Source organism: Rosa chinensis, chromosome 5 (genome assembly GCF_002994745.2).
Source record: "Rosa chinensis cultivar Old Blush chromosome 5, RchiOBHm-V2, whole genome shotgun sequence".
NCBI lineage: Eukaryota > Viridiplantae > Streptophyta > Magnoliopsida > Rosales > Rosaceae > Rosa > Rosa chinensis.
In genome coordinates this window covers 26,646,252-26,672,201 of record NC_037092.1, presented here as the reverse complement: position 1 = coordinate 26,672,201, position 25,950 = coordinate 26,646,252, and the positions used below count along the sequence as shown (strand labels likewise).

The 25,950-nt window shown below is 37.4% G+C and overlaps 1 long non-coding RNA gene across 1 annotated transcript; it reads left to right on the top strand.

Annotated features, from left to right (window-relative positions):
• The first annotated feature begins 8,212 nt into the window (after window positions 1–8,212).
• Window positions 8,213–19,013, top strand: LOC121053065. The gene is made up of 4 exons (XR_005810620.1): window positions 8,213–8,379; window positions 8,462–8,581; window positions 18,827–18,874; window positions 18,999–19,013. It is a non-coding gene; the product is annotated as an uncharacterized LOC121053065 (long non-coding RNA).
• The last annotated feature ends 6,937 nt before the right edge of the window (window positions 19,014–25,950 follow it).

Below are 25,950 nucleotides of genomic sequence, written 5' to 3'. Positions count from 1 at the left end.
AACCTGTAGAGAGGGCAAAAACGAAAGGGCGTCCACACAAGACTGACACTAGTACTCGTCGTTTGCCATCTGGCTTTGAGATTGAAAATACTCTTTCAGGTCCTGACAGTCACTCACAGGCACCTACTGTTTATGAAGTTGGTCAAGATTTTCCCCATGGTCCTATTATATCAATTTGGAATTCTACATCAAGTAAGAAACCTAAGGATTGTACAACTAAAATTAAGGTACAAATGCCTTTTTTTTTATGCCTTTTTTTTTCTCCCGCACATTTAATATTTCACTTTTTATCCTAACAAAAATTTTGTGCTCACTTTACAGATTCCAGAAGATACTAGATTTGCCCTTACGAATAAATATAATTTGCAATTTCGAGTTGGGATGCAGCCTTATATTGTAGGTGCCTATGATGTTGAATCTGATGGCAATTGTGGATATAGAGTTGTGGCTTCAGCAATGGGTTTTGGTCGGAAATCATGGCGCAAAGTTCGTACGGATTTATTAAAAGAGTTGCATAGTATGCTAGAACTGTATGTAATTCTCTTTGGTGGAACTGAGGTTGAGAAGGTTCAGTAGACGCTTAACCATTATGGCTCTGGAAATGCAGCGGAAAAGTATTGGATGTACTTTCCCGAAATGGGGCATTTAATTGCAACATGTTATGGTGTAGTGGTAATATTTCTATCAGAAGGGCAATGCATAACATTCCTCCCCCTAGTAGAACACAAGATTGGGCAGTTCAGTAACGATGAGCTCAAAGAGATTCGAATTGGCCATGTGAACAAAAACCATTTTGTGCATGTATGCCATATTTCATTACTCTACATTTTCTTTTTTGTCCAACTTCTTTTGTGTTTTCACACGCTCACTATCTTGTGTTTTTTTTTTTTTTTTTTTTTATATAGCTTAAATTGTCTCTTGGACATCCCTTGCCATATATTGTACCAAATTGGGAAAGAAATGCTGACGTCAAAGTTCGACATTTGTCTTCTATATATCAGGACCGCCTAAATCGTTTCAAAGAGTGTTGTCCAAGAAAAGTATATCCTGAATCATTCACAATTGACGATTGAGTAGCATTTTATGTAATTTTGAATGATTATATAATTTGTAGACGTTGACTTTTTGATGTAATTTTGAAGGATGATGGAACTGGTAGACATTTAAATTTTTGGTTTTTCAATTTCTTATTCTGCCAGTTTTCTTTTGAGTTTTGAAGTTTGATGCTTGGTTTTATTGGGATTTCGTTTAGGGACCTTTTGTTTATAGTTTGCTTCTCAATTATATATTTTGTTCATGTAATTAGAGGCCATTTTTGATAGTTCAGAAATCAGCTATGTACAGTGTTCAAAAGGACTAATACAATGATACAATCAGCCACGTACTGACTTGCACTCAAATGCAAGGTTAATATCAATTAATTAACTAAATAATATAATGTTGTACATACATTGTTGATTCAGCTTTGCAAATTAAGTGGTAAAATGCTGTAATGTAAATATACGCTGCATGTGTGTGTGTCTATATATATATAAGAGGCAGCCTACAATTCTCGCATACTGTTCATTCTTTTTGTTCAAAAATTGAAAATTGAAAGGGAATTGAAATAGGATTGTGAAATGTTCAAAAATTAAAGGAGGTCCAACTACCAATTTTAGAGATATAAATAGAATAAAAAATATAAAAAGGCTTTTATAGATTTTATTAGACAATGGGCATTTTGGGAAAAGTAGGGAGGTGTAGATAGCATATTGGTTATTCATAAAAGTAAGTTGGATGTCTATTAAGTAGGGAGGTCCAAGTGCTAATTTTGGAGGTATGAATAGAACCTCCCTTTACAATTAAATAGATATGTTAAAAAAAAACATCGGTCTTTAAATAAACAGAAAAAGAAGTAGAAAATGGTCCATAGAAATACAGAGAAATTTTTTTTTTTTTTTAATAGAGCCAAATGTTTACAAGTTAGCAAATTAGATAATTAGAAGATTTATAAACATGGAGAGAAAATACTCAAAGCTCTTCCTATAAATTTTTAAAGTTTTTTTCTTTAGATGTTACTCAGTTTAGTCAGATTGGATAAGGACAAGCGCTAGTTTTCACGAGCCACATATCGTGAGAGGTGGCGATATCTCGGAATTTTGTGAAAATTTTGAATATTTTCAGAAATATCATGAAAGTTTCAAATATTTCGGGAAATATCGTGAAATTTCGAATATTTCTCACGATATTCTCTTGGTAAGTCAAATATATATCGAGACCCTAAAAAAAGGGAAATATCGCGGAAATTTTGAGCGATATCGATTTTTCAGTCCTTGGTTCCTCCTCCTTATGATGAAGGAAGTATTTTTTGCGTAGATGCAAGAATATAATAAATATATGTGTGTTTAAGGAAAACTGAAATTTGGAGAGAATTGAGTCGTGCTTTCATTGATAATATATGCCTCTTTATATACAGGATTACAAGACATAGAATCAGAGTTGTACAAGGAAGTTATCGTACAATTAATCAGATGTCTATGAATATCTCCGAGAATATCTCTAATTCATAACCCTATTACAACTAGGTTAAGTAACCTAGAGTTTGGGCTAGACACATATTCTGGATTTACTTGAACACTCCCCCTTGTGTCGCCCAAATGTGGTGCTCCTCTCGTTGCCTCATTAAAAACCTTGATGAGTAACAAAAACCCTGTGGGACAAAAAATAACCTCGGTCGAAGGGGAAAAAAAGCACAACACACCCTTCACGTTTCAAGACCTTACATGTAGACATCTCCCCCTAATGTCTGCATCTCCCCTTGGTGACTACAGTCATGGGAGTTCGGATAACTTCCGCAAATGATGCTACCAACATGTTTCTCGAAAGTGAAATTTAGGCAATGACTTAGTGAGCAAGCCTGCCACACTATCCTCAGATCGAATCTAGTTCACTATGATTTTGAGGAGAGTCTGTTGTTGCTGATTATCCTTGATGTTGTCTTTTTTGATGTAGTCTTGCTTTATTTGTTCAAAACAAGCAACATTACCCTAAATGCTCGTAGGCTTATCTGTGGTAGACTTCAAACCACAATTGTTTGAACATGCTAATTATGGATCCAACCCATATACATTCACGAACCACTTCGTGAAGAGCAATGATCTTTACATGGTTCGAAGATATAGCGACTAGGGTCTATTATGTAGACCTCCAAGATATTATCACTACTACAGAAATTGATTCAGACGACACCTTTCAGCTGATAGTATGCAATTTTCTGTCGTGTGATTGAAATTTTTTTTTTTAGACGTCTTTTCTGTAAGAGCTGTTGTGTGATAGGGACTTACAAATTAGTTCAGAAGACATTTAAGATAAAAACTGTTGTGTGACGCTCAAAAAAATTGAGCTGCAAGTTTCCCACCGTGTTAGTGGTGCCAAACCCGAAATGAAACCCAAATTTTTCTCCAACATGTATTGATCAGACGATGAGAAATAATATAACTGTGGTCTAATCAAATAGTTTGACAAAAAGGAGGGAGATTTCCCACCACCAGTTTTCTCCAACTCGCCAAATGGGGAAGTCAAGTTAACACGAGACAAATCCCAAATTTAAAACTCATGCATTCAGACCACATTGTTTTTAATTTCTGTTGTGTGATCGAGTCCTTGACTAAATTGATAGGGCATGTCCAAAGAGGCTTGAAACCCTAACACTCAAACAAAAAATAACAACACTGCAAAATCAAAACACTACTTAACAATAATAATCAGATTCCGTTTCACATAGTAATTCTGTTCGAACCTCTATGGACACCCAACAAGGTCATTACTGCTATTCCCCAATCTTATGTGTAACTGTTCACTCAAAAGCGGATAACCAATGACACCCATTTACATAATATCACATACGAAGAGTTGATTCCAACTCTCCCAATTATTTACCGACCAAAGTCATAACTCTATTATAAAACCTTAAGCATTCTTCAGATTTCTCGAACTTCAAGCACATATCAACTTCAAAAGCCCACTCTTGTTCATCTCCTTACTCGTTACCATCCAAGACTCAAGAAGACAAAACTATAAGTTGCGGTATCTGAAATCAATTTCTTTTATTCCGAGCAAAACTATGGTCATACACCCTGGTTAGGTCAACGACCCAAACTGACAATTTAAAAAAAAAAAAAAAATCTCATTCTACTTACAATTCTCATTTATTGTTATCACTTCCCACTTATCAACATCAGTGACCATAGTCACTTAAAAACACAGCCTCTAGCCATAACAACCCAGAATATTTTTCTAATTTTCCCTGTTGTCTACCGGAGGGCGATGCGTACATGATGCTGACATAAGGTGTCCATTTGGGATACATTTCAATCTTGATTCTCTATAAATGATTTCCAACAATGAGATTCACAAAGAATCTCCATCGAATTCCAGTAATATTCCACATGCCGCTTACAAGGCCGATCGTGTCAAGTAACACATTCCCCAAACTCGGTTCAAGGTCAGAACCATCATTATTACTAATTCCAATTCTAACAACAATCCTGATTTTGAAGGAATTATAGTACTCAGCAACAGCCCAAAACAATGGGCACTCATCTCAAACCATCGAGTACAAAATCAAACTCCGGCCTCGCACCTTAAACTATGCCCCAACATACTTATCGGTATTGAGGAAGGAATAACCATAACATTTCCTCGAATCATATTTCATAGTTCAACTCGTATCTGTAGAGTAGCCTTACTTTACCATTATCAGAGAAAGGTGCAAGACATGTAAACAATCCGATACGCAGTGGAATCCCTATAAGATCGGCGTACAAGAGGCATAGAACCTAAAGGAAAACCAACTAGACATATACCGTACACACTTGATGAGTACAACAACATCGAAGAGTATATGATGGGGAACCACTGCAGTCGAGCAATCACTCGTGAGGTACTGAGTAATATCAAGCATATACGATATCAAGATAGGAACAAGTCTACAGAATCTGACAACCTAATGCTCTGATACCAAGTTGACAGGACCCGCCCCAGGTTTCACCCTGAAACCCGAAGAGGCCCTGCGGGGCCCACCTTAGAAGGAATTCTACTAAGAATTTGGCAGAACTTCCCCCGAAAGTGGACTACCCACAACCTGTAAAACACACAAAACACTTCAAGCAAACCAACCTTATACTCCTGGAGCCACCCTGCTCCCAATTACCATCAATTCCACTTTCACAAAACACAACTTAACAATAATAATCCCAAAGGTTATCAGAGCAATACTAACACACAAGGATATATAAAAAGAAGGGTAAAGGATCAGGAGATCCTATAATGCGGAAGTAGTGACAACTATGCCTCAAATGCCATGTACACCCGACCTCTACTAATTCGCCTGCAAACTGGACATTTGAAACCGAATGGCCCAGGGGAAAGTAATTTAAAACACGATAGAGTGAGTGGACAAAAATAAATAAGTATGATAATTCAAATGAAAGTAAAGATTTAATACTTTCCCACATGTTCATTTTTTTATAAAAACCTTGATGCATGCAACGTGGATAAAACATGTTTCTCGCAACACGAAAATTTGTGAAAAAATTCCAGCCCCGTTGGTCAAAAGAAATCGAGCTAGCCCCGCTAGCTGAAGGTAGGTATCAATCAAATATGGGGAAGAAGTTCTCACCATACAAGTAAGGGAGCCTCCCAGGCTCGGGTCGGAGTGTCCCACACTATGGAGCATCCCATGCTCTGCTCTACTCACCCACGAACACATAGTAAGCAGGGAGGAGTACTAATAGGCTAGCTAGCAATAAATATGACGACCCAGGTATGGTGGGTTAAAATCATACGAAAATCGAAAATCAGTATGGTTTCCCCAATAACTCACAAGAAAAGACATATTCCAACGACGTGGCCCCGCACGCCAAAATAATCTCGAATTCATAAACCAATAGGCGAGAAATGATCGATAAATATAATCCCATCGAAAATCCCATTTTCGAAAAATATTCTAGAAATCTCAATATCAACGAATAGAAATGTATTATAAATTTCCGGAAATCACCTCGGAAAATAATTCGTCAAAAAAAATCACTTAAATCATATTTCAAATAAAAGCCATATATCGGAGATACTTATCGAAGGCTCAAAATTCCATTTTCGAATTGTTAACGTTTGGATCCGTTGGGGATCTAATTAACGATAAGTAAGAGATAGAGAGAGAGAAAGAGTTGACACGAGATGTATAGTGGTTCGCCTCCGCCTGAGCGGGAGACTACGTCCACTTGAAAGCTTATACTAGTGTGTGTCGAGCCTTGCGGCCTAACAAGATTACAAGAGATGTAATGAATGTGTTGAGTTGTGGGAGGAGGCATTCCTTTTATAGATGAAGGAATGCCTCTCATTTACTTGTTCTTCGATGTGGGACAAGCAAAGTTACTATTCTAGTCTATTTAACATGTAGAAAGCTATGTTGTGGTGGCATCTTGGCAAGGGCGGAAAGGTGGCTTCCCGACGTCGGATTTGCGACTTCCGGATACCGCCGCGTAGCCTGAACATAGGGCTACACGGTGCATGTCTCGGTTGGGCCTTGCCATGTCTTGTGGATGTCCCAAAGTAGGTGTTACTTATGCTTGGTGATGTAGTAAATACTCCATATTATTGGAGGTATGTACACGAATCATAATTGAAAATAAATCATAAATCCAAATCCGAGCATAATAGATTCGCAACCGAAATTCATATGGAAAAATAATGTCAAAATTATAATCCAAAGCAAAATATTATGCTCAATAAATAAAACGATAATTGAATAAATCAATAATTTCAAAATAAATGCATGCATCATTATTTAAAACAAAAGTCCACTCACAGTACTATTTAGGCGATCACGCGTACGAGTTCCTTCGTCGAGCAATAGCTCGGTACGTTGCCCTGTACATAAATATAATTCGTGAATAACGATTCGGCAATTAAATACGATTCTAATATCTTATCCCCCTAAATCAAACTTCCAATTTCTTTTCCAATTTAATCCAACTTCACCCCTAATACCAACTCATTAGTTTAAAGGTTCTAGGGCAAAACCGAGAGAAATCCGACGGTCGGATCCTCATAATTCAATGATCGACATCCCAACCTTCGGAATTACACAATCGATACAAAACTCGTTCAATTTCCACCAAACTCCACATACAAGCTCCACAACATTTATAGGATTTAATTGGGCTAAAACAGGAATTAAAAACCCACCCTACTCGCCTCCACGCGCCACCAACAGTGGCAGCGCATGGGCCCTACACGCCGGCGGCCACCACCTCCGATGGCCGCCAAATTTTGGCAGCAGCAACATCACAACAGACCCAACAATTTTCTCAACTACAATGCATTTCAATTTTACCTTAAAGCACTCGAAATTAGCTGGTGAAGAAAATCTAGAAAAACCTCCGAACCCTAGAATTTGCAATCGTCGATTCGACCTCCACACTGCAAATTGAAGTGAATGGCCTTAGGGGAAATGATCACCAGCTTGAGGCGCCCCTACTGTCCAAATTTGGTGGTCGGAAATGGCTGAATCGCAGGAAAAGGTCAAACTGCCCCCGTGAGGAACCTTGCTTTGATTCGAGGTTTTCCGGCCAAATTGCCGAAATCCAAGGGCACCAGCGTGAAAAGGGGGAAGAGGCGATCACGTGGTGGCCGGCTGCCCGCCGGTTGGTGGTCGGACGGCGAAGAATTGTGGGGAAGAAGAAACCGGCGAAAATGAGGGAGGGAGAGGAGAGAGAAAGAGCTCGGTAAGTTTCTGAAAATGGAAACTTACCACAGTAGTTTCCACCTTTTATAAAAACTTACTATAAACAGTAACTTTCGTATTTCGCTCATAACTTTCGCATACGAACTCCGATTTTTACGTACCACATATGCACGCGCTCGGTTTAACGTCCTCTACAACTTTCATGGATACATTTTCTCAAATTTTGACCCGAACAAAAAGTCAAATTTTAGGGCCACTAAAAGTATCAAAACAGAGTAAAAAGTGGAAGTAGTTGTCGTTTACCGTCCAAATGACTAGTAAATGGTTAATTTAAGATACGGGACGTTACACACCCAACCTCATTACTCCTCTCAATAGCTAGAGAAGCCTCCTATTCACTCGCATCTCACAAACCAAAACCTAGCTCCTCTTCACTCATGTCTCACGAAAACCGAATCCAATTGAAAGCTTAACGGTAGATTGCCCTAAACCCGAAATCTCATCTTTCATTCTCAAAAACAATACCCAATACCCAAAATCCCATCTTATTGTTGCTGATGGTGTTCTTCGCCAGTTTCACTTTGATATCAAAATTTTGGGAAAGCTGAAGGAAATGTCGAGAAGAATTGGGGGTCCGAGAAGAATTGATAAATGTATGATACATCTCGCATATTAGATTGGTTCTTTTTCTTATTGAATTGAAATCCTATCTCTAATCCCTTTTAGTTGTTAGAGGTCAAAGAATCACGGGCATTGGTTTGAAGAAGCTGCGGCGCGATTACGGGATTCGGTTTGAGTACTGTGCTTGATAAGGGTTCGGGTTCCTGCCTTGGGTCATTGAAAGGGGTCACTCAGGTAATCACCTCTCTTTCCACTCAACTTTCAATCTCTCTTCATTCTGAAGTCTTCGGATGGTTGATCTTCTATGAATATGGCTAGTGAATTTTGGATTGAATGTGAATCTGATTATTGGGTAATTGGTTTGCCTGATTTTCATGGAAAGGGTGTTTCTTTTTTGAATCATATTTTCTCTTTCTATCTCTCTCTCTCTATGCTGGTAATCTGATGATCTGCTATTGAAAGCTTCGTTCTTGTTCTTTGTTTTTTCTTTTTCTTTACCTTGGGTGTCTGATATGGATCATATATGATTGGGTTTCTGAAATCTTTGTTTCTTAATTGCTCTTAGGTACTAAGGAATTGTGAAGGGATTGTTTGATTTGATTGTGTAGTTTAGTAGATTTTCAATCGACACTTCTAATTGATCTAGTGGTTTTGTTAAAATCCTGCTCGAAACCTTCTAATCATCATCTTCGCTTTTCGCTTTTGGTTACTCTGAATCAGTCGATCCCTTTTATTGCTGTATTCTTCAATTCTTGTTTCTCTTGCTTTAGTAATTTCCTTTTTTTTATATAAATTAATTTTCCTTTTCACCAGTGAATGGTTCCCAGGGGAACCCAATATCCCTGCAATCTATCTTCTTCCTTCTTCAATTTTCTTTTTCTGCAATTCCTATCAATTATTGGAGACTTTCTTTTCTGATTTTATCCTGAAAAGCTATATTGTTTTGGGTCTTTTTATATGTATATGAATTCTCAGTAGAATTCATGGTTTTAATCAATCTATTGACTTGTTAGTTTGATTGTTCTTGTTCTTAATTGAATGGACAATGGTGATCGAACCTAATCTGTTTTACTGTTAATACTTATATGTATTTGAATTGTTTTCCTATCAATGAACAAAGTGAGAGCTCAACCACAATTGCTATATTCTCTTTTTCACATGTACTGTAATTATGAAAGCCTATTATATAAGAACAGAAGCCATATAAACAATCAGTTATCATTGAATTAAATGGGTGGAAATTTGCTCAACATTGTGTCTGATGTTGATTGCTCTTTAATCAAGAAAAACGAAAGAGGGTTGAACGAAGAATGAACTGCTGTTTCTTCTCATTTTGATATTGGGGATTTTGATTATCTAAAGTATAATTTGTTGGGGAAGTGATTTGGACATATATAATGAGTTTTATGCTGAGGTGCTTGTTGTTTTATTGATTTCTATCTCATTGAGTCCTCCAAACATATTCTTGTTTGCCTCTTTGGTTTGCTGCCAATATGTTCTTCACTGGGTTGCTTCTGGACTAGGATGGCCTTATAAATTATTTGAGTGCTGCTACTGCATTATTCTTCTATTATTGGTGCTGCTGTTCTCTTCTTTTGCTGCTGCAACTTTTCTCACATGCTGCATCACTTTCCAGCTGTTATCAATATATCTCTTCTTTTTCAGTTATCAAAAAAGAAAATAAGTTGTCTTCTCTTGAATGTTGTTCTGGTTTGATTTGCATTTGGTACTAGTACTATTTGGAATTGTTACTCTTAGTAAGCTGCTGCTTATTGTTTGTTAATGCTTAAAGTTCAGCGGTAGCTAAATCTTTACTAACGCTGGTCCGATGGGCGGACCACTATCAACGATACTTAGAGTTCCCGCTACCTGTCAAGTAAAAATATAAGGTGGCGTCAGAGGGAGACCGTGCTGGGCGGTCTTCTGTTATCCGATGCCTAAGTTAGTCAATGTATTTATGTTGACAAAGTAACAGTAGGTAAGTATTAATTGCGTAATCAATGAGGAGAGAGGAGAGAACCTTTTATAGGTGGGGAGGGAACTGAACTTCTCCATGTTTTCGATGTGGGACTGACGTGCTTCAGTCCCCAGCTTCTAGAGCTACTGATGCCGATGTGGCGTGGCGCGTAGCCGCGCGTCAGCAGCGCTCTGGAGGCGAGCCGGGGCTCAGGCGATAGCCTGTTTGGCTGTGTTTCTGTGGGTCACTCCTATGGCGGGAGTTGGTACCACTAGTGGTAACATGAGCATGGCTCATTGTAGCTAAATTATTGATACGCCCAAAATAGACGCTCAACTTAACCCTGCAAGATGTAGTCGTTAGCAATATAGAGTAAGCAGGGATCGTTCAAGCCGTTGAGGGTAACTTTATAATTCACACAAAAGAAAACTAAACTAAACTAAACTAACACATAAAAAAGAATAACAAAAATCTGAACTAAACTAAAGAAAATGTCAAACACTAGAAAAGAAGAAAGAAAGACGGAGGGTCAGAGAGGGGATAGAAGAGTGCGTTGCAATCCTAAGTTGAAACAGATTTGGGGTTTTTATGTTCCTACGAAAATAAAAGAGAAAACAAAAGGAAAACAAATTTGATTTTTGATTTTGAGAAAATAAGATGGAGAATATGTTAGAGACTCGGAAATCCACCACCAATTACTTTCGAACAATGTTAAGTTAACCTAGTTTCAATTACTAAGGTGTGAACATAAATCAACCAAGAAACAAGTCGGAGCAGATCATGTCCCTTATTAATGTTTCCCTAATTACTTAGTCTACGTGAACGCACAATAGCTAAGCCTATCAAACATGCAATCAAGGTATAGAACGCTATCCTATCAACAACACATATAGTGTCAACATATTTGAAGCATTAAGATCTCATGGAAACGATTGATTATAGAGTTGCAGTCTAGTGTGGAATGCCTACCTAGCATGCTCTTCTAGTTGTTTAAAACATCAACTTTTGTTCAAAGCCTTGCATACTTGTGGATTAGAAAACAAGACGATTAGGTGAATTATTTTCTAAACCTAGCTCCAATTACATGCATATATCCTAAGTGTCGACCCAAAGAACATAAACACATAAAAGTTTTCAATCAAGCAGAAATAAACAACCAATTCACACCAAAGATCAAGAAACTAAATTTAAACAAACATATGTTCTACATCATTGGGGCTTCAAACCTTGCCCCTAACAAAAAGATAGTTAGTTACACATTGTTTTAAAAACCAAAATAAAACAAATAGAGAAGAAGAAAAAGATGATGGCGGATGAATGAGAAAGAGAGATAGAAGAGAAGGTGAAAGGCGTGGTCCTCTTCAACGTGTGCAGAAGCTCAATATATATAGGAGAAGTTCAGCCCTAGTTTCCTTCTTCAACAATGCTTTTAAAACCTTCCCTTGTTGCTTGAGGATTCCTTTAATTGGTGCACAATTAAATGATTTTCAAGCTTTGGTAATCTTGTTGTAATCTTGTAGAATTATTCTAAGACTCTCCTTAATATTTTCAGCAGCAATAACCTTCCAAAAATTCCCTGGAAATCCGTCCAAAGAAGAATCTCGGCCAAAATGCCCTGTTTTGACTAGGATTCAATTTCTGACTCTGAAGCTTCCTTCTTGGACAAGGAATGACTTTGTCTTGACAAGTTTCTGGATGGTTCTTGACTCCCACGTGCTCTATGACATATTATCTTCTAGATTGATCAACAACCTTCTGGAAAAACTCCAAGTAAATCGCCGGAAAAGATCTCCCAAAAGGCTTCGTGAAAAGCTGACAGTTTCTGCCTTATCGGGAAGCCTACTTTGCGCTTGGTTTCCTACTGCCTCGTTGATGCTTATGACCAGTTCTTTGGCTGTAGTTGAAGTATGATATCATGTATTCATGGATCGCTGGCCCTTTCTTCAAAGTTGCAGCTGGAATGATGCAAGAATTGCTCCTCAAAACCGTTCCAGAAAGCTGATTCTGAAACTGCAGTTTTCTGCTTTGCAGCAACTGTTTTGCACAATGAATTCCGTGGACTTCCCTTGTATTTTCTGGCCAAAAGGTTATCAATCTCAGTCCTCTGCATCAGTACTTCATGATCCAAGGCTCCATTGCTCCCGTTAAGCTCTTATTTCTCTTGAATCAATTCACGAACAACCTAAAAAGAAAACAAAGTTAAAACTGACTTTTACAAGGAATTAACTACGAAAAGTGTAAGGGATTTCACACTATATTTGTCACATTTATGCTCCTATCAAATTCCCCCACACTTAGCTTTTGCTAGTCCCTTAGAAAAATAAAAACAAAGAAAATAAAACAAGAACTCAAAAGACTCAAAACAAACTATGCCTTCAACATTGTTGTCTCAGAAATCTCTTACTTTCATAGCATCAAGATTAGCACGCAACCAAGAGTCATTCATAAGTAATTCAAGAGTTAATTAAAACATATATTCCACATATAAGCATCTAAGACACGGATGTGACAATGGTGATGGGTGGAGCTTAGCATGTATCTAACAAGTATGATTCAAACCTCACAGGATTCACCACTCTTTCTTCTCTCAGATCAAGGCTAATGCTTAAAAGCTTTTTCACTCAAATATATGTGAGAGATAATAATATTTTCGACAAACAAAAAGCTCACATATAAAGAAAGAAAGGCTATGTCGAAATATATGCATTTTTTTTTTCTTTTACGATCTCATGAAGGATACCAACTACTTGCCGGACGGACCGAACCATATGCTCAACTCTTGTAACCAATCTCCACAGATCAAAGGCTGCCCATCTTAAGGATCAAAGAGGTCTTACTTCAAGGTTGTAATGGGGCCAAGGTTTAGAGGTTTAAAGAAGCGAAAGGGTAAGGAAAAATCACAAAGTGTTCTAAAAACCTAACGGAGCTTTCATTGAAGCATTGAGACGTCTTCTTCTAGTCACCAAGGCATCTTGCAACGTTGAAGCTTCTTGTGTGTCATTATTGAGAGCCGAATGTCATTGTGTTGGACCCTTGCTTCATTCTAACATTCCTTCAAACACTTGTGAAATAGGACAAAGACCAAATTCATCGAACTTAGGCCTTCACTTCAAAACAAACTCCTTATCCACAATGGGGGGACTAAAATCCACACATACTTGCACTCTTTTTTCTTTTCTTTTTTTCTTTCATTGCCGTATACACTTTTTTTTTTTTTTTTTTTTCAGCATACATATTTTTCTTCTTTCTCATGGACAAGTCTTTCCCCCACACTTATTCTTTCTCATCATCTCTTTTGTAGTGCCTTCAAAATCATGTCTGTCTCATGAATTAGCTCCACTAAATCTTTAGAACAAGGGTGGGGATATAACTATACTAAGTTTTAAAGGTTAGGATTTTGAGGGTGACGAAAGAAAAAGGTTTAAATGTAGGCTCAAAGGGGTTAAACTATGGGAGTCCCACGACAGGCACAAATATGAACACAGGCTATTTTTGGCTTTGGTGGAATTTCCTAGGTGCCTTTATCCTTTCCAGAATCAGGGACATGTATTGATAAAAGTTTCGATCAGTACAAGAGCAAGTTCTAGTAATCTCTAGAGTCCGTCAAACTTAATCTGTGGCAAGCAGTCAATCAAAGAGAAAGATAATGAGATCACTAAGCATCGCCAAAAAAAAGTAAGAATATATTTTTCAATAAACACTCACAAAGAATAGCAAATAGGCTCAAATTCTCACAAGGGGTATTATGAATCAAAACTCATCATCAACATGCTCATAATTCTGTACCAAGGTCAACAAAAACCACATCTACTATACAATCATATGCTTTATATATATCGTAATTAACCAAAGAATTCTTTTAACATCATCTCAATATTGTGATCCTCTTTTATCCATAATTTCGGAGATTAAGTTCATCCTAGACAGTTGAAAGGCAACCTAAGACTCGAAAAACAAAACAAGAACTAAAGACTCTAAAAGACAGAAAATAACTAACGAAATTTATTTTTTGGATTTTTGAAAATTTTCAATTTTTTTTGGTTTTTTTTTTTTATAAGACTCAAATTGGATTCCCTTCCCCCACACTTGAATCATACATTGCCCTCAATGTATGGCAAATTTAATCAAACAATGCATAATAGAAGCATAAAGAGAGGGAATCAAAAAAATTTAAAAGAAGAAAGGTGAGAAGGTTGATAGAAAAGCTCCCCCTTGTAGACCTCCCAATGCTCACGACCTTTGGAGATGACAACAAAAGACCCCAACCTCAAGACCATAAGGTCTTGACTTCCTAACGTAAGCTCCATGCGAAGTCTTGTTGCATCTTTGGCAACCATAAGTTTGTGTCGGCAGCCCATGTTCCAGGTCCCATAATTTTTCTATGCAGATTTAGATGACGATTATACCACTTGGAGGTGAAAGTGGACATTGCGAGCTCTCTGTGCATATGTGGAACACCTTCTAACTCCAAGCGGTTTGAAAGTTATAGCCCTATAAAGTTAGAGAAAAAACAGAAATTTGAACAGAAAACCGGGCAAAGTGACCTTTACCCACTCAAACCTTTATTCCGAGAGCATCACTGGTCCAATGGACGCGATTTTTGGCCTGAAGGTAGTATACATATAGAGCTTTGAGTCCATGTAAAGAACTCCTCATTTAATCCACGGAAATATGCCCAGTTTTTCTTTTTCTGTGACACAACTGCACAGTTTTCTGTTTTCCTGAGCTGACCTTGCTGCATTCAAACTGGAACTGGGAACACATATAAACTCCGAATCCAGTTCTGTAAAAACTTACAGAAACTAGACTCAAAGATCTTTCCATTAATGTATGGTATATCTTCTGGTTCCATCTGAGCGAAAAACGGCAGCAGTCTAAAGTAGACTGACTGTATGGTCAGCACCCTGTTTTTACAGAAGGGACACTTTTCACACTTCTCTACAACCTTATGACCTGCACACAAACTAAAAACATAAAAAGAAACTAAATAGAAAATGAAGAAAGAAAGAAAACATCCTTTGAGTTGCCTCCCAAGAAGCGCTTGGCTTAAAGTCTTTCAGCCTGACATAGCAGCTCTTCATCTAGAGTAATCAGGAGGTGTAGGCCGCGGTTCGATCAAATGCTTAAGCCTCTTCAAAGATGTTTCATGATCCCTTGACAGCAACTTGGGTAACTTGGGAGCAACGGAAAGATAGGATTTGATGCTTCTCTTTTTCTTTCGCTTCTTCCATTGCCTCGTTCTTCTCTTAAGTTCAACAATCATTGCTATAATGATCTCCTTATGTGATTTGAGATGTTCACTTATGACCATCTCCACATGATCAACAAACTCAAAAGTTGCTTGGATGGGGAGAACATGTGTAGAGGTTGAATGAGGCATTGCAGGATCAGATGGTCTTCCATGTGCTAGCAATAACGGCCCAAATGTAGGAGCTTTGATGGACTCCTCTTTTAAGCAATCCTCCCTTGTGGTCTCATAACCTTTTGGATCTTCATGTGATACCATGATTGTTTCAGGCACTTGGGACACACTTGCATGAAGATCATCCTTACTTCCTTCATGATAGGATTCATCATCATCAAACGGATCTTCCATTTCCCACTTTTCAAGCTCGGTCATGTAGTGATCCTCAAAAATCTCAACGTTGAGTGGCTCTTTATAAGACTCCTCCAAATCCATTACTTCATCCTCATCAAATGTTGAATCATGGAATGCATCATGGGGTTGGCACAAATCTGTAGTTGTCGGGAGCTCCTCTAAAGTTTCCATCGGTTTAGAAGGGTGCTCCTGAGATATTAAGTTCTCCAAACGCTTTAGTTTTTCTGCCAAATTATCATCAAGAGCTTGCTTTTCCTGAATCCAAGCTTGAAAAGAAGCATCTGAAGCTTGTTGTCCCTGAATCAAAGCTTGAGTAGCAGCATTTAGTTCCTTAATAATCTCATTATCATTATTAGACATACCTGAGTTTTGAGGAGGTGGTGCTTGTGGACAATAGTCATGGTATGAATATGGGGAAGCTTCAAACTCATTGAAAGATCCTTGTTGCACGTTTGGATCGTCTTTCCATGAAGAGTAAGGAGGATTATCCCATGCTGGATTGTATGGAGGTGAAAAATAATTATTCCAATGCCCTTGGTTGTCATGAAATCCTCCAACCATGGTATTTTGATCATAGTATCCCTGATATTGGATGCTCGGACATGTCTCCATTGAATGACCAACCATGGAGCATATGGAACACAACTCGTAAGATTGATGCCACATTGAAAAACAAAACAAAAATTGAAGTTAGTGATATATATACAAAAAGAATGTATAAATCGTAAAAGTCAAAATATATACAAAAATAAAACCAAACAATGTGAAAAATAAGTATTTTTCAATCCCCGGCAACGGCGCCAAAAATTGATACGCCCAAAATAGACGCTCAACTTAACCCTGCAAGATGTAGTCGTTAGCAATATAGAGTAAGCAGGGATCGTTCAAGCCGGGGATTGAGGGTAACTTTATAATTCACACAAAAGAAAACTAAACTAAACTAAACTAACACATAAAAAGAATAACAAAAATCTGAACTAAACTAAAGAAAATGTCAAACACTAGAAAAGAAGAAAGAAAGACGGAGGGTCAGAGAGGGGATAGAAGAGTGCGTTGCAATCCTAAGTTGAAACAGATTTGGGGTTTTTATGTTCCTACGAAAATAAAAGAGAAAACAAAAGGAAAACAAATTTGATTTTTGATTTTGAGAAAATAAGATGGAGAATATGTTAGAGACTCGGAAATCCACCACCAATTACTTTCGAACAATGTTAAGTTAACCTAGTTTCAATTACTAAGGTGTGAACAGAAATCAACCAAGAAACAAGTCGGAGCAGATCATGTCCCTTATTAATGTTTCCCTAATTACTTAGTCTACGTGAACGCACAATAGCTAAGCCTATCAAACATGCAATCAAGGTATAGAACGCTATCCTATCAACAACACATATAGTGTCAACATATTTGAAGCATTAAGATCTCATGGAAACGATTGATTATAGAGTTGCAGTCTAGTGTGGAATGCCTACCTAGCATGCTCTTCTAGTTTTTTAAAACATCAACTTTTGTTCAAAGCCTTGCATACTTGTGGATTAGAAAACAAGACGATTAGGTGAATTATTTTCTAAACCTAGCTCCAATTACATGCATATATCCTAAGTGTCGACCCAAAGAACATAAACACATAAAAGTTTTCAATCAAGCAGAAATAAACAACCAATTCACACCAAAGATCAAGAAACTAAATTTAAACAAACATATGTTCTACATAATTGGGGCTTCAAACCTTGCCCCTAACAAAAAGATAGTTAGTTACACATTGTTTTAAAAACCAAAATAAAACAAATAGAGAAGAAGAAAAAGATGATGGCGGATGAATGAGAAAGAGAGATAGAAGAGAAGGTGAAAGGCGTGGTCCTCTTCAACGTGTGCAGAAGCTCAATATATATAGGAGAAGTTCAGCCCTAGTTTCCTTCTTCAACAATGCTTTTAAAACCTTCCCTTGTTGCTTGAGGATTCCTTTAATTGGTGCACAATTAAATGATTTTCAAGCTTTGGTAATCTTGTTGTAATCTTGTAGAATTATTCTAGGACTCTCCTTAATATTTTCAGCAGCAATAACCTTCCAAAAATTCCCTGGAAATCCGTCCAAAGAAGAATCTCGGCCAAAATGCCCTGTTTTGACTAGGATTCAATTTCTGACTCTGAAGCTTCCTTCTTGGACAAGGAATGACTTCGTCTTGACAAGTTTCTGGATGGTTCTTGACTCCCACGTGCTCTATGACATCTTATCTTCTAGATTGATCAACAACCTTCTGGAAAAAATCCAAGTAAATCGCCGGAAAAGATCTCCCAAAAGGCTTCGTGAAAAGCTGACAGTTTCTGCCTTATTGGGAAGCCTACTTTGCGCTTGGTTTCCTACTGCCTCGTTGATGCTTATGACCAGTTCTTTGGCTGTAGTTGAAGTATGATATCATGTATTCATGGATCGCTGGCCCTTTCTTCAAATTTGCAGCTGGAATGATGCAAGAATTGCTCCTCAAAACCGTTCCAGAAAGCTGATTCTGAAACTGCAGTTTTCTGCTTTGCAGCAACTGTTTTGCACAATGAATTCCGTGGACTTCCCTTGTATTTTCTGGCCAAAAGGTTATCAATCTCAGTCCTCTGCATCAGTACTTCATGATCCAAGGCTCCATTGCTCCCGTTAAGCTCTTATTTCTCTTGAATCAATTCATGAACAACCTAAAAAGAAAACAAAGTTAAAACTGACTTTTACAAGGAATTAACTACGAAAAGTGTAAGGGATTTCACACTATATTTGTCACATTTATGCTCCTATCAATTATGCTTGTGAATGCTTATGTAAGTACATTGTTCTAGTGGTTGTGACTTTTGACAAGTAAATGAATTGTATTTCATCATCTTCCTTGTACACTTACATGCTCATGTGAATACCATGCTGAATGTGTATTTTGTGTTGTAGGTTGTCACATAAAGTTGTAAGGTATTATAAATAAGCAGCTTAGACACAGTAAGTTGCTTAATGGTTACATAAATTACTTATGGAATAATCGAGTTTTGACCTGAAATTAATTGGATCTTTTTCTGATGATAAATCCTCAGTTTGAAAGCTTAATTAAGATTGTTGACAATAGGAGATGCATATTATGAAGAGCAAGTAGGAGCAATGATTGACCAAATGCTTCAACAGGTCCATGTGCTTTGAGAAGGGTAAATTCAAACTTGTATTGCATTTCAGTTACTCATTGTTTTGCATTTATGGGTAGCTGAAATCTATGAAAATTGAATATAAACTTCAGTTAATTGAATATGAACTTGAACTACATACGATCTTTTAATCTGATAATTCATGTTCACCATATATGGGAGGTGTGTTTTGAAACTTCCATTTAGTTGCTTGAACAATTACTGGGTTTACTACTCTTTATTAGTTCTCTGCTCTCTAAAAACATATATAACACATATATGTATTATGTATATATGTAGCATAATATTGGTGTTTGTGTTTATGTATATATATGCTTAGGACCAGAATACTACTCTTTATTCTATGCATGCTTGTTTCTGTGTTGGATCTCAAGCTCATTTTGCATAGATTGGCATAAAAGAGGATAGCTACACGTTCTGTGCTCAGTTTGCTGGTTCCCTGCCATTTATTTTTGTTGTGCATTATTGAAATATTGCATCAATGGCTCTACTTATTTCTTTATTGTTGGTCAAGTCTTACTTCTCTTCAACATCTGTAAGGGTGGCTTTCAGGTGGAATTTTGTGGTCATCTTATAGTCTCATGATATAACCTTCAACTGGGATGTGAATCTGTTTTTCTGTGAGTATAGAACCTCCTAACTACCCATATACACACACTCAAGATGTGCTGCTTATGAAAAACTCCAGTACATATGCTTTAACTAGGAATGGAACATCATGGTGAAATGCCTTCATCCTTCCTTGATTATAAAACTTCTTTATGCAGATAAATTTGTGTTGGCTGTATGAGTATTTCTTATTCAATCAGACAGTCAACATCACAACCTCACAACTTGCTCGTTTTGTTTCCTTCTACCATGCTTACACTTTCCTTTTTTGTTTAGTGTATGTTAGTAGTCAAACTTCACAACTTGCTCATTTACTTAGTGAGTTTGGCATGTACGTTCCGGTTTGAACTATGAAAGTACTCTTATTTCAGGTTGCTAGTAAACTTTGAATTGCATATGTAGAAGATAAGTTGCAGCTGTTATTGGCCATGTTATGTCTTGATGTTTTGCTCCAATTTGGATTGTTATTGCAACAATATTGTTGACCTTATAAGCACTCAAGTCTTGATTGTCTCTGTTTTTCCCTTGTTCTTTTCAATGAGAAAAATGATTATGTCAACTAAAATGGATATGTATAAATGCATGGGACAAGATTTGGAGATATTACGTTGCATTGATATTAGGTTGATAGTTGCTTGATGACTTACTAGGAAGATTTGGAGAATGCCAATGGAGGAGTTATTGGGAATCAATGAAATCAGAAGTAGCTGATATGGTCAAAACTGGTGGTTGTCTAGGTGGTGCTATTACTGCAGCTCTCTTCTTGAAACAGGTATATGATCTTATTGTTCTATTCTCTTGGTTCCGTGAAGTTTCCCTCCTTTTTGTTTGTCATACTGATGCATTATTCTAGGTGCATGCATGTGTCTTTAATTTGTTGCTCCAGCTAAGATGTATGGAAAAGAAATATTTGTTTTTCCTTGGTTGTTAACTTTCTTGTTATGTACATCTTACAGGCATGATTGGGACAAATTAAAGAACATGCTATCCTTTCAGCTGAAGCAGGTACTTGGGTCTTCTAGTATTTATGGTTGTCACATATATTCATGAACACACGTGCACAATGCATGATTCTATTTCTTCTCTTCCTGATTGCCTGATTTATGAAGATTCTGTCAGAGTATCCTGGTGCAGAAAAGACTAGTGAGCAGCAAATTACTACTTTAGGAGAAACCTACCTAGAACTGGTGAAGAGATTGGATGAAGGTATTCTCATTCACCTGATCATATAGGAGATCCACTCTATTACTATGCCCTTATATTTGTTGCTTCCTTTTGTTATTCCTTGAGAGCCGTGTGCTCTTTACACCGTACATTATCTCATGTACTTACAGTCTAGGCCATTCTGGGTTTGCATGAAAATGGGTTGGATGGTACTAACTGTTGGGGGTTTTTGGGTTGACTGATAATCAAATTTGTGCTTTCTAAACACTAGATGACTGGAAGGATCATCATTCACAGTGGAAGATGTAAAGATGCATCTCTCTTTTAGTTTAGTTTATATTTTCTTTCCTGTAAGCTAGTTTAGTTTATGTTGTTATGTTTTTATGGGAATTGTTTATAGTATGTGTCTTCATTGCAGCTCTTCATGGTTTTACCGAAGGTCCTCCATTTACCCTTCAGAGGCTTTATGAGGTGATCACTTCAACTTTATACTAGGTATTTATGTGATGAAAATATCCAGCAGGTATTCTTCATTATTGTGTTCTGCATCTCATGGTTGACACTTTTCAAGTTCTTTGATAGTTGTGTTAAATTGTCTACATTAGCTACCTTTTTGAATCTACTATCCCTATCTCTCCTTTCATCTTTCTGCACCCATTAGATGGTTCCCTATTATTTCTTACTGAAAAATCTGTGGTATTTCCATTGAAACGGATTCCGTTGGTACATTTTTTTACTTGGCTTAGCATGAGTATTTATTGCTGAACATGATTCCTTTGTTTGTTATCCAGGCTATGGAATCAGAAAGCCAAGAATTGAAGTTGGATCTTTCAAGTTTGGGTGCTGTAAATACCATATTTGCTGATTAGAGCAAGATCTATCAGAACAAATGGGTATGTGTACTAATTTGAGCTTCAAAACTATGGTTAGCATATGATAACTATGACCCAACATGAGTGCTCATTGCAAGTCTGAACATTTATTGGGTTAACTACTCTTCATTAGTTCTCCGCTCTCTAATAATATATATAAAATATATATGTATTTTGTATATATGTAGTATAATATAGGTGTTTGTGTTTGCGTATATATATGATTAGGACCAAAATAGTATAAATTTCTTTTATACTTGGAAGAAATTTGGTTTATTGTTGCTTCATGTTTTATATAGCATCAGTTTTGTATTACCTTAGACAGAGGACTATCTATTACTATTGGTTGAGGTTTAATGCCTTATTGTTGTCTACTTGCATGTTCTGTTGACTATATGTGCAATTTCTTATCTATCTTGCATACTGGATATTAGATTATTAAGCTGACTTTGGTTTTTCTGTGTTGATATTACAAATTCTCATGGCAGAAAGAGCAAAGTAAATGAAAGCAAGTGCAAAAAGGTCCTACAGAATTAGTGCTTGGAAGCTTCTAAAGCTAGACTCCAATGAGGCCATGAGAGCAGCAAAACTTGCAAAGCTACTCTTTTATGTAAATTTCTAGATGTATATTGCTAGGAGAGTACTATTAGATGTACTTCTTTTGTGGATAAAAGATTACCTTTGCACAATCCATTTTGGTGCATGATGTGGATTATAACAATTTCTTTTATATATTGATCAGTTACTGTTAATTTGGTCATTTTTGATTCCGCTTCTAGCATATATAATGCATTGAATCATTCTTTTAGTACAACAATAACCACACAAAACTGTCATATGTACACAATATTTACAATATCCTCAAAATTAAAACTGTCGTCTGAATGCAAAACAGATCACTGATGCTATGAAAAAACTGTTATGTGAATAACAATCACACAACGGGTTTTTAAGTTGCCCGTTGTCTGAGTAACGTTCACACAATAGTTAATGTTGTCGACATGCTATCGACATGGATGCTGAGTTCTTCAGACGACGGTTCTCTAAATCATATTTCATCAGACGGCAGCGAGATATACAACAGTCAGCTCCTTATCAGACGACAGTTTTTAGCCGTCGTCTGATTCAATTTTTGTACTAGTGTATGGTCTTTACCCATGGTGAACATTTAACCAGTTTGGGAATGACCTTTGTGTGGGTCAGAGAGATACCCAACATCAGCAAAACCTTCCAAAACACTTATGTCGTTTTGGGATGGGCATAGAGGATGCAGACTAGTGTTGGTGACGTTCCTAGTGTGTGATGGGTCTGAATCCATCGTCTTTATGTAGGGATAGAATAAGCCAATATCAATCGTACATCTCAAGTACCGAAAGATATCTTTTACACCAATCTAATGGTGTCGCGTTGGCGCAGAGCTATACCTTAGCTAACAAGTTCTGTGCAAATGAGATATTCGGTCTTGTGCATTGAGCTAAGTACAATAATATTATACTTAAGTAAGATACTTCTGCCTCTAGCTCATCTTCGTCATCATCCTTTGGACGAAGAGGATCATTTTCAAGATCAACACTACGGACGATCATGGGGGTGCTTGAAGGTTTAACCTTGTCAAAATGCCTAAGCATCTATCAACACAATGCTCAAGTTTCAAACTGAGACATAATTGTGTTCTCCCAAAATCCTTCATCTCAAACTCGGATTTCAAGTGTTCAGCGGTTTCCCTTAACTCTTTAAGGGATTTCAATGAAGATCATGTCCAACATGAACCGAGATAGAATCTGAAACTTGTTATGGAAACGCGCGGGCATATCCATTCCTAATCAAGTAGTCACTTTAGTGAGCGTTTCAACCTTATTGTAAACGCACTTCGTGGTCTAGAGCCACTTGACTTGGGTAAATGAAGTTCACCATAAACCTTCATGTATATTCCGTATCTAGATCCCTATATAGATATGTAGTGACCACATTCGTAAGCTGCATGTTCAGTTATTCGGAAACTACCAAACTGACAAGGAAGTTGTGGTGACCCGAGAGAGGGGTCCCACAGTGCCGCGACCCCGAGCCAATGAGAAACCAACATGTCACGAATGACATCCCGATAACTCATCAACCTGAAATCGTAAAGCCTTTTGGGTTCAAACTGTTGGTTTACAAAACACTTTCTTGGACAAATCATTCTAGCAACAGAACAGCATATTTTCAATAGCGGAATTTAAAGTGGGCTAAAGGATTTGGGCTTACAATAGGAGCCCAATTTGGGAAATAACAAATTGCTAAGTAAATATAAGTATGAGAGACGCGCCCCAGGGCTCCGGGTCTCTCAAAATTTTTAAATAAGCGAATAGGAAATAATAAAAAAGCAAATAAATAAGTGACTTCAAAGCCTGATTAAGGACCAAAACCTTCTTTTGATAAAGCTAAAGAGAAATGCGCCAAGCCGGGCCATGTGCCTCCCCTGTACGCTTCCCTACCACATGCTCGAAACCTGCACACTATTGTAGGGGTGAGCTTTCGTCCTCCCATGCCCAGTAGAGGCCGACCCAACCATGCTAGGTTTGAAAGATAATATAGCTGAAAATATTTACTACATAATATTGTGCACGTTTATCGAAAAATACTTTAAGAAAAGAGGCAACCATAAACATTTGTTTTCTTTTATAAAACATATGCAGTATACTTCACACAACTTGGAGCTCCTAGATACTTACTTGCCAGCTAAACTCAAAAAAATCGGTGACCGACCCGGTTCGTCATCCTTCGAGAACCGGCCAACTACTATGTAGTCCTTGTGACTACAAGTAACGAAAGTGTCCATTTCCTGGCCCTGAGTCTCCTATGACTGGTTCACTGTCGATACTCACCTTTCCTCGGCAAACATAAGAGCACATCCCCCTCCGAAGGTTCACGGTTATCGACACCGTGGGATCCCTAGGAATCTACGAGTCTAGGTCCCATTCACTTTCAGGTCACAAATACAAACATACAATGGGTAGAGTATCTCAACATACAAGTCTAGCCTCGGTTTTCGCAAACAGCAATCATCAGTTATGCAAACATAGATATCACAAGGCATCGACTAATGATCAACCAAAAAAATACTTGCAGGAAACATATTATTTTACTAGAGCATTCCATGTATAGAAAAGTCTCTAACAAGGAAGGGACAGCACACCCTACCTGGATATGGAGTGCTTAGCCCAAACTTAGCTTCGTTTCCGACTTCCAATACTTCGTCCAATTCCATGTGCACACGCTTGAGTCCTTTAACAAAAACTATTTCCGATAAGAAATAAACTCATAATTTCAAATTGTTCAATTCCTTTATAAATTACCAATTTATCTCTAACCAATAATTATTGGTAACCATTCCCAAACAGTTCACTTAACGTAATAAGCTCATTTGGGACATGGTGATCGTACTTCTTTCCTTAGTGTAATTCGGGTCAATCGAGTTGACATTTTTACTTATTCTTTAAACCTTAAGCAAAAAGATAAATATCAATTACCATTCCCGAATGATCACAATTCTTAGAGTTATTCCAAGATATGATAGCTTTAAAGTACTTCGCTAGTGACTTAATTTCTTAACCATTCAAGTTTGGCTTAATCACACCATCAATTCCACGTGACGTGGTTATTCATCAAATTCCTTACTACCAACTCCTTTAAAGAGTTTACCTTGCAATACGACATTCCAATATTGATAACAGATTCACCATTTTAACTAACAAAACCTATTCTGTCCATACAAATTTCCAGTTCACTCTTATCCACAGTATAGTCAAGTTCTCACCAAACTTGACAACTCAATCAAGCATTAATCAATCAAGTGACCTTCCAAAAATGTATTTCATTCAGTAACAATCCACTAGAAAAATACAATCCAAAATGTATTTCTAAAATACAACCACCACACCAAAACCGGTGGTTTGGTAGAGACCAACACCTTACCATTTCTCCATTTCCAACTTGGAAACCAATTTCGTCTTGACTGTATTCCACAACCATCAGCCAATTTGAATCCCTACCAAACAGAACAGTATTAATTCTTAATTCCCGCAACCAATTCCAAATCCAAAACATAGTTCAAGGTTCTTACCCTTTTCTCGATATCAACCAAACTGACCCAACAGTTTGTCTCTTCTCCAAAACTTCCCAGAATGCAAAAATCCATCCAATCCTCAATTTCAAATTAAATGGCAGTGGGTTAGGGTTTCTAATCCAAATCGAA